Raw genomic sequence first — 10,729 nt, 5'->3', positions numbered from 1 at the left:
CTCGTTTTTAGTTCAGATTTCCAAAACCTGCATCTTTTTGATTTTTGAAAACCTGGCACAAAACCAAGCATTACCAGGATCGGACCAGTGGTCAGAAATACTGGTACCACGATATATATGCACAATAAAACATTCATTCCCTGTCCAAAAATAGAACTAATGCCATGGCAGTTCTAGTTCCAAATCCTACCTACGAGATTACACTGAATGAAGACAGACGATCTTGCACTTATTCTCAATGAAATGGCTTTTCCCTTTCATTCCTGATCAGTTTCACTGCAGATTGTTTTCTACTCGTCTTCACGTTTTGCAGAATGGAAAAGTCCATTTGGCCCATGGTGCAGTCTGGTTTAAAGACATTCATCTATTCTATTCCCAGTTTCCAACTTTGGTCCATAACCTTATGTGTTCTGATGTTTCCACTGCAAATGGCAGTGAGGTTCTCACTTTGATCTTAGATGACACAACAATGGGATTGAAGTTTGACATAGTCACACTGTGTTATTACCCACGTCGTGTCTTCCACAGAAAGAGACACACAAGAGTGGCAGAGTTCTCAGGATTTGACCAGCTCCTTGTGCTTCACTTCAGCTGTCCGCTCCAACATGCAAGTTCAACCGCTAAAAGGCAGCTTTTGGTTAAACCAAAGCCAGTTCTACAGACAATGAGAGACATTCTAGCTCTGAGCTAGAATTTAAGGTGGACGAAAGAAACAGTAAATTCGAAAACCCAAACCCTTCCGTTCCTGACAGACAACAGGAATGGACTAGCACGCTGCATCCTCGTGATTTTAAATGCGAAACGACAATCCCCTAACTCGACATAAAAGGCGTGTTACCAATTCCGTCACTGACCCAAAGATCAGGTTTGGCTGTGACAGTTTGTCTATTTGTAATGTAAACGTCCACATCATGGAAACAGCAATCACAAGTTGAAAAATCAGCAAATATAATCACCGTCACTGTTTCACATGGAATTCCACACTCTGTGAACCGTTACCTTTCGCTGTACTTTCATATTTGAAGTTTTTTACATTCCAGACCATGAACTAATTCAGCAAGAAACCACTGGTCATTTCGAGCCCGTCATCCGGAATGAGGCGAGTTGAACGATGTCTTTCTTGTTTTCGACACATCACCACAGCTCAAAACGAGCTCGTGTTAGCATCAGTCTTTACTTAACTTGCTGCAGTATATCTGCTGAACAACTTCAGATTATCACAGCCTTGCCTTCTTCACATTGAAACCAAGGGTGATAATATGAACCGACTTGGAAACTTGGAGAGAGAAACGCTGCTGAGAAGTCGATTATGACGTGAAGAGCAGGCACAGGCGTTTGTACAGGTCAGGTCCCAAATGCTATTGCAGTATCAATGGACATCCCTGCATACGAGACTATATTGCCCAGAACATCCCTGCATACGAGTTTATATTGCCCAGGACAGACTTTAATTCCCAGTCAGGAAGTGAAGATTTAATTCTCTTCTTGTGAGTTATCCGAATGAAAACTAAATCCTGATTGCACACAGAACACACACACGGAGCCTGCCAGAGAAATTCAGTCATCGATCAGCATCTGTCTGGAAGGACAATGGCAGCAAATACAAGCGAAAGCTATCACCGCAATTATCCCTACACAGATCTCGCGTTTCCCAGTTGAAAATATCTCGCTGTTCCTTCAATGTCACTACGTCTAAATCCTTGCCTCGTGGCATCATGCCTGTAACCTCGGTACTGAGGACATCCAGGGTTTTGCAGAGTAACTCAAAATCTCAATCTCTCGGGTAATTAGGGATTGACGGTGCATCCCATCACATTGAGTAATGAATTTATCCCGATAATACGTTTCCTAAAGCTGCAGTTTCTAAGGGAACACTTGCAAGCATTCGGAAATACGTTGAGAAGTGGAACGGACGAGCGGAAAATATTCAAAGTTTGTGCGAAGATTTGTAGCTCGGGTGCTCGTTGTTGTGGTTCTGTTCGCCGAGCTGGAAGTTTTTGTTGCAAACGTTTCGTCCCCTGGCTCGGCGACATCATCAGTGCTTGGTACCCAATATACCAACCACGACAGCGGACGGCTGAAACTGACAACCGGAAGCGGCAGGGACAGACCACTATAAACACCGGAGGAAACATCAAAGAAGCGCTTCGCAGGAGGCTCCCAAGCACTGATGATGTCGCCTAGCCAGGGGACGAAACGTTTGCAACAAAAACTTCCAGCTCGGCGAACAGAACCACAACGAGGGGAAAATATGAAAGGCAATGATGACTGGGAGACATGAGACAGCAAGTCAGTGAGGAGCTGGCGTTGCAACGTTCAGTGTCAGTGTCAGTATTTACTAACCACTATTCACTTTGATTCACACACCACGCCTTAACAATTCACCACAATGAGCCCATTCCTCTTAGTGTGAGTTTCCCTTTGCGGATATTAATACGGTTAAAGGTGCCCAAGACGATGGACAGATCTTCGTTATCCTGTCAGTTTAAAAGTCGAAGTTATCAGTTTAAAACAAAATCAATAAGAGATTGCCTCTCCCTGTGCATTTTCAGTGGAGAATATCCAGCTTTGAAATCTTCTGCATAAACGCAGGTTGTTTTAAATTTTCTCCGAGTAACTGTGAAACACACAAAAATGAGTCCGAGTTCCTGTGTTCGAATAGTCAAGTAAATGCACACATGGTTTTGAATCGTTGAGCTTGGGCAGTCCCTCTGCCTCAGTTAGTGAAAGTTCCTGTCAAAAAATCAGCCGAATATGGGATAAAATCCTGACATCTCAATGTTTATAGGTCTTTCATGAAAAAGAGAGTTCCCGTCTTCACCTGTGGTTCTGGTCGTGGTGGGAATTCAAATCAATGACTGGATCGAGGTTATAGTTTAAAGACAGCTCATTCGACACCTCTGCCATGCTTCCACACAAACTCCCGCAACCACGTTTTTCAGGATGAGTGTTTCAGCATCGCCTCACTTCAGGCACTTTAACACACGCCCTTTCAATGGCGAACTTGGCGCAAGTTCGATAATATTTATGAGGATGTTGCAAGGCTTACAGTGTTACGATTGTAGCATAAAGCTGAGTAGGATATGAACATTTTCCCTGGAGCTTGAGGGCTTAGGAATGGGCTTACAGAGGTTTATATAAATATGAGGGAGACTGCAGAGTAAATGGTCAATGAATATTTCTTCCCAAGACAGGCAAGTTCAAAACAAGGGAACACAGGTTTAAGGGGAGAGTGGTAAAATTTAAAAGGGATCTGAAGGACATTTTATTTTCACACAGAAAGTTTTGCGTGTTTGGAATGAATTGTCAGATTTAGTGGTGGAGTCTGGTACACTCTCAACATTTCAAACGCATATGGATCATTATACTGACAGGAATGTTGAAAAAGAATAAACGTGAAAATATGGCAAATGGAGTGGTTGAGATGCTGCAGTGGCGATCACCAGTTTGAATAGGCACTCATCACTTAGTCAGTGGCTAGTTTTCTGGAAGATGGTTAGATTAGATTCCCTACAGTATGGAAACAGGCCCTTCCGCGCAACGAGTCCACACCGACCCGACAAAGAGTAACTCACCCAGACCAATTTCCCTCGAACTAATGCACCGATCATTATGGGCAAATTAGCATGTCAAATTCACCTGCATTGAACATCTTTGCAGTGTGGGAAGAAACCGACGCAGACGCAGGGACAATGTGCAAACTACGCACGGGAATCAAACGTGGAACACTGGTGCTGTGAGGCAGCAGTGCTAACCACTGAGCCACGGTGCCGCCCTAAAAGGGGATGGAGAATGCAGCTAGAAACCCCGCAATCTCTCGCATGCAAAGCGAGTACTCTCCCATTTGAGATAACTCCCACAGGCTGCTTCGGTTAAAACCAGCAACGAATCATTTTTTTTTCTGGTCTTAGGCTGCCAATGACCATTCTTCTTGACACATTCCCAACTTCTCAGTGGGAGATTTTGGCTGCGGAACATACCTCACAAATCATGTTGCACGCGCAGCTCTCCAGCGAAACCAAAACCTGACAACTGATGAACAGAAGCAGAACTGATAAAGACAACCTATTTTCAGACACACGGACTCATGGATGCTGTCTGTGAGGCAGACCGAGTCGCCTGGGTCATGAGCTGCTAACACAAATTGCAGCGAGGGAATTCCAAATGGTGCTTTCAACGTACTGGCGCCTGAGTGCACCAATACTTCCAGGAAAGTGCTCAAGTAACATGAATCAGAACTGACTAACAATGAACCATGAAAAGTGAAGATTACCAGTTGCAGTCTCGATTAGATGAGGTTAACAATTGGGCTGATGTCTCCACCAGATCGAGAGGACCAATCACCAGCCTCTCGCATCAGGACAGAAATTAAGGAAATTAGGGAAACGTAACCAAGTTTCATGTCGCAATTTCCCTCCTTTTCGAAACAATAACAGAAAACTGCGAGCAGATTCAATGTAGAACCTAATTTCACATAAACAGGAAAATAAATATCTCCATTCACTTTCAGAGAAACGGTGTAAAATGCAAATTGTCTGGAATATGAAAGAATGGCGCAGCCTGTTTTTGAGTCGCATATTATGCTGGTGGCCTTTCGAGCTGGAGGGGAACGTGACAACTACAGCACAAGGGGAAAACATGGGCACTGACATGTTGGTTGTTTTCTGCTGTGCCACATCACAGCCGGGTTAGAAGAAATGACTGCTTTTTTTTCTGTTCAACTTTAACAAAACTCATCCCTACAAAACGTTGCCACCTTAGTCCATTAGCACACGTGGCCGCGCAGGGATGCAAACACAAGCCTTCTTAAGAAGTGGAATCTGAAATCAGAGTCTCAGGTTGCTCAGCCACGCGAGCACACAGGCCAAAACCGGAAACCCAAGAGCATGTACCTGATGATACCCTGCAGCATACTCACAGCAACTGCACCAGTTCTGCAGAATAAACGGTGGGAAGGAATTGCTCTATCTGAGCGGTCGTGCTTGTTGTTCTCATCAGCAAATCTGGCTTTGAATTTGCTAGCCCATATCTGCTACCATGCTGAAACGGAATGCAATTCCGATTAGTCGCTGTGTGAAACTTTGTTCATTTTCTCTCCTCAGATAAAGTGATCACTGGAGATGAAGAATTCTGCTCCTGCCAGAGACGCCGACTCTCCTGCTGCTCGGATGAACTGAAAAACTGGTTTCGCACTGGAATCCGAGAATGGCAGAACACGTAGCAAGATTATTCGAAACCCAGAGCCAATAAGAGTTCCAACTTTCCTTTTCTTTCTTCATAATAGTGCATTATCCAGCAGAGCCATGAGCAACTGCCACCTGGCTGCAAGCTGCGTTGGAAACCTATGTGGCAATCAAGGATATGCGACTCACTTATTGTCGGTAAATCAAACACTTCTCACTTTGAGGTGTACAAAAATTAGTTTCTATACATATTCAGGGAAGGTCAAAGGCGATCTCAGATGTCAAAGAGGTGGTCACTGCTCATGATTGGTCTTTGTTCGAGTTGTGAAAAGGTTTCCCGCTTTAGTCGCATTCACGTTTCTTGTTGATGACTGAATTAGACAGAAGGTGTTTCACCAGAGCTGCACTTGACTTGCATTCCTCTCCCTCGCTGTCATACTGTCCTGGAACTCTGTGATACCAAGAAAACAAAATACATACTGCGTCATTCGGCAGCCTGTCTGTGATTTCCTCATTTTCAGTGACAACAAGGCTTAGACTTCAGGCCACACAGTAATATTATTACTAGTATGAGAACAAGAGTCTATAGTTCATCTGTGCCTGTAAATCTTTTCATTCCCGTGGTTGACTGAATGAACTGTATGCGTGTCTGCTGCTTCGAAACTCGAATATGTGAACTGCTCCAAACTATGATTGAGGATTTCTGCTTTTGGTTGACACACGTTGAGAAACGCCAGACAGCGTTCAAATGAAGCTTTCAGAGCACATTTTCGGATGAATTTGACAGAGATTAACATCATGAATCCAGTGTTCGCTGTGACAGAAGGAAGTGAATGCTCTCCTTGTTACTGATCCAGGCCACCTTCGCATGTCAAGCAAATGCGGTACTGTTGTTACAGAAAGGATCAGTGCCCGGTAACTGTGTCCTTAAAGAGGACATGATTGAAAAAATAAAGAATACCATGTTGAAATATCCAAGAAATATTGGCTGAAACGGCGCAGACAATTTTCCCTGCAGCGCCAAGACAGAGGAACATATGTAACGGCACTCTTAAACAGGATGGCCAGCAGTGATATCGACATCACCACATATGAAGGACCACTGTTAATAGAAATTTGAAAATGAAATTCACGCAGCAGGTATTCGGAATTATATTCTTTTCACCGCTACAGTAGTATTGGGCGAGTAAATTCAAAACAAGGTTTGCTGATGAGAATGCAATAAAGCCCCATCGATCATGATATGAAAGACTGTCGCCCGGAAAGAGGGAACAATAATGTTTCTTCTAAGCTTTGTACTGGGCCACTTTCGCACACACTGATACTGCTACTCTCCAGAAAAGATCAGGACCCGCGGCATGCACTCTTAGAAATGGTGACCATCAGTGCTGGAAACTCCCTGCATATTCAGAACAAGGAAGAATACATATCGAATAAAAGTGTAGATGGCAATAAATTGGACTTGTATTCCCTTTCATCACGACAGCTAGAATTTGCGGGGATATACAGAGTAAGGTTTACTGACCAGGTCAGAAAGCAGTTACCTCCACATATCTTGACACACAAGCCTATCTTTCTTTCTGTCCATTTTTTGTTTTGAAGCGCCGATCCTTTCCGGAGGAGATGAAGATGATTACTGCTCCCCCGCACGATCACAGTGGGGCCAGAGACCCGATCGAGCTGCTCAGAACAGTTCGTGTTTGCCAGAATCACTGAAACTGAGATTGATGACACGTAGACACGGTGTAACAGCTGCCAACACATGTGGAGGGTTTTGGGACGGATTAGGACCCACTCTGGGTAAAAGACTGGATCCTAAAACTGGGGATTAAGTGTTCAGGTAGAGGACTGGAGAATGGAGTTAAGAACGATATTAGCCAAGATCGAATGGCGGAGCAGACTTGATATTCTGAAAGCGCTAACCGTCCTCCTATGTCTTCCAATTTCTGGCCATCTGGTATCGAAGGAAATAGAAACAGAGTTATTTGTTCAGTTGTAAGTCCTGGGCAAAGTGAGAGATAGAACAAGCATGATACAATTTTAGAGACTGGGAAAATGTTTGGAGAGGAAGCAATGAAAGTGAAGCTGAATATAAAGTTTGAAGTCAGGACATATTCAATAAGAAGGAAGTTTGTAGAAAGACAGAGGGACATGAAGATGGAAAAAGAAGTGTCACCAGTCCCGAAATCTCATTCGGTTTTCATTTTCAAGATGCGACCGGACCTGCTGAGATTTTCCAGCAATTTCATTTGTTGATTCTGAAACAGAAGATGGGAGTGATCCTGGACCAAACAGCTCTCTCATGTTCTGGGAATATTTGACTTACCCGTTCGATCAGATCACGTCTGTCCCACACTGAAACCTCAGAATCCTTCCCCGCCCCCATCCTCGTTACTGGCGCTAAACTGTTCATTACATAAACTTACATGAGCACATAACAAGAACAATTGCAAAATGTACAGGGAGAGCTCCGTTCCGATCCATCAGCACATTTTGAATCAGTTAATTGTCGTTCAGGGCCCATGAGACATTAAGCCGTCTCTGTCAGACCACTAACAAATGGCCATTCGCGTTCTGTGTCTTTGAACACTTTGGTTGGTGCACAGATGTAGTGGAATCTCATGTTGTAAAATGGACATCATTCATAGCATTTTCAGCTGCACTGATAAACTTGTCTCTGGCGCTTCCAGTAAAGTGCAGACAGTTTTCACTCAGAAACCGACATGTGATCAAAGCAGGAGGACATATGTGTCTATGAAAGCAACAAGAATGCTCCACTAGCGTTGGCTTGCAATTCCGCATGTGGAACGAAGAGCTGGAACTCGATTAAACAGTGAAAACGCCTATTATGGGGCTTGGACGCACGACTCTCTGATTAAACACCTCACATTGCACCGAACTGAGATATCCAGGGTTGGCACACGATGAATTAGTTTGCTATTTCATTCTGAGCATAATTCACCTGGCACAACAATTTGCAAAGATCCAGCTCATTCCTCCCAATCACAAAGAACATCATTCACATCTTTCACTTTTGTTATTTCTTCAAAACATTACAATCTATTTAACACTTGTCCCGGCATTTAAGATTCAACCCGAATATTTTCATAAGAAGTGATTTCCATTCACTCTGGCAGCAGTAAATCAGTCGGAAAATTACCTTAGGAAACCCAATCATTTCTGTTTACAGTATTGGGAATTTCCCATCTGCTGACAAGACAGAGTCCTCACAATCAACATTTTCTTTGTTCTTCCTGCCTAAAACGTTTACCACTTCTTATTTTCAAGATAGGAGTTTTGTTTATACCACGTTCCAAGAACAGGAACAACCTTCCAATCTCCTGAATTTTCAATTTAAAATGGAAGTTTTGTTCCTTTCCCACGGGAAGAGCAGTTAATGAGAAAGGAGTTTCCACGAGCTGTGTCCCAGGGTTTGGCAGGAAGCCCTGATTGAAGCTGCAGTGGCCGCTTTCAGTTGGCATCGGCGGTTTGGAGAACATGGTGTCGTATTCTGCTGCGTGTAAACGTCTTGCTCCCTGTGGACTCGGGATGAATCATGGATGAGATTTCGGAACAACACTGCCTTCCAGTCTCTGGTCATCTGCTATCTAAGGAAATATAAACAGAGTTATTTGTTCAGTTCGAAGTCCTGGGCAATGTGAAAGATGGAACAGTTCTGATACAAAATCGGAGACTGGGAAAATGGTTGGAGAGGAAGTAATAAAAGAGAAGCTGAATATAAAGTTGGAAGTCAGGAGACATTCAATAAAAAGGAAGAGTGTGCAAACGCAGGTGGGGATGGACATGGAAAAGGAGTGTCACTAGTCCTGAAGTCTTAAATCGATTTATATTTCCAAGATGCTACCAGCATTTTCCAATAATGTCATTTGTTGGTTTAGTAAGAGAAGATGGCAGTGATCCTGGACCAAACAGCTCTCCCGTGCTCTGGGAATATTTGACTTACTGTGTCTATGTCCCACACTGAAACCTCACGATCCTGCCGCACCTCCACCCTCGTTACTGACAATATACTGTTCATTACGTTAAACACAAGAAGAACAATTGCAAAACGTTAAGGGAGAGTTCCCTTCGGTTTCCATCAGAACAATCTGAATCACTAAAAATTGGTTCAGTACCCATGTGACATTGATCCGTCTCTGTCAGACCCCGAACAAGTGGCCATTCGCTTTCCGTGCCTTTGAACACTTTGGTTGGTGCACGGTTGGTTTGGAACCTTACATTTTGAAACGGACATCATTCATCGTATTTTCGGCTGCACTGATAAAGTTGTCTCTGGTGTCTCCAGTAAAATGGAAATAGTGTTCACTCAGAAACTGACGTGTGATCAAAAGCAGGCGGACAGATGTGTCAATGAAAGCAGCAAGAACATTCCCCTGCGAAGGGTTGCAATACTGCACGTGGAAAGAAGAGCCGGAATTGTATTAAGCGGTGAAAGCGCCCATTGTGAGGATTGCACCCACCAACCACAGATTAAGCATCTCACACTGCACCGACTGAGCTAACCAAGCACTGTGCACTGTGGATTAGTTTGCTATTACATTGCGAGCATAATTCATCAGCACTTTGTTAGGATCCAGTTCATTCCTCTTAATCACAATATGATTCACACCTTTCACTTCAGTTATTCCTTCAAAGCATTACAATCTATTGAGCACTTGTCCCAGGATTTAAGTTACAACCTTAATATCTTCATATTTTTACCCTCACCTTTATATCACTGATGTGATTTCCATTCACTCTGGCACGCCGTAAATCAGTCGGGACGTTACCTAAGGAAATCCAATCATTTCCGTTTACAGTGTTGGGCATTTCCTATCTGCTGACGAGACAGAGTTGTCTCAATCAACACTTTCTTTGTTCTTTCTACCTAAAACCTTTTACCACTTCCTATTTTCAAGGCAGGAGTTTTATTTATAACACGTTCCAAGAACTGGAGCAACATTCCAATGTCCTGAAGCCCTTTCCAATTTAAAGTGAATGTTTTTCTCCTTTCTCACGGAAAGAGCTGTTACTAAGGAAGGAGTTTCCACGAGTTGTTTCCCATGGCTTGGCAGAAAGTCGCTGATTGAAGCTGCAGTGGCCGCTCTCTGTTGGCATCGGGAGCTTGGAGAAAGTGATGTCGTATTCTGCTGCGTGTAAACGTCTCACTCCCTGCGGACTTGGGGTGAATCATGGATGAGTTTTCCCGGTTCCAATGTCAATACATGATCGGGGTGAATGCTTGTGCTGAAATATTTGAGGCTTATTCCCTGGGTGGGCTCGAACCACCAACATTTCAGCCAACTGCGCTAACTATTTGAGATACAGAAACTGGCAACGCAGATATCCAAAAGCAAAGCTATCGACGGGATATGAGGATAAATCGGACAGCAGGAACTTGCGTTGTTTTCAGAGACGGTCGCTGATTTTATCACCGAGAGGGTAAGCACACTGAGGAGCTGCAAACACTCAAATTAAAAGGCATCCACACATGTACAGTTCACTCACATACATCTCCACATAGTAGCTCACTTACGATGCTGGTA

Source organism: Chiloscyllium plagiosum, unplaced genomic scaffold (genome assembly GCF_037043375.1).
Source record: "Chiloscyllium plagiosum isolate Xiang-an unplaced genomic scaffold, Cpla_swu_hap1 HiC_scaffold_45, whole genome shotgun sequence".
NCBI classification, from domain to species: Eukaryota; Metazoa; Chordata; class Chondrichthyes; order Orectolobiformes; family Hemiscylliidae; genus Chiloscyllium; species Chiloscyllium plagiosum.
The sequence above is the reverse complement of the archived record's forward strand: the minus strand, read 5'-3'. Positions refer to the sequence as shown.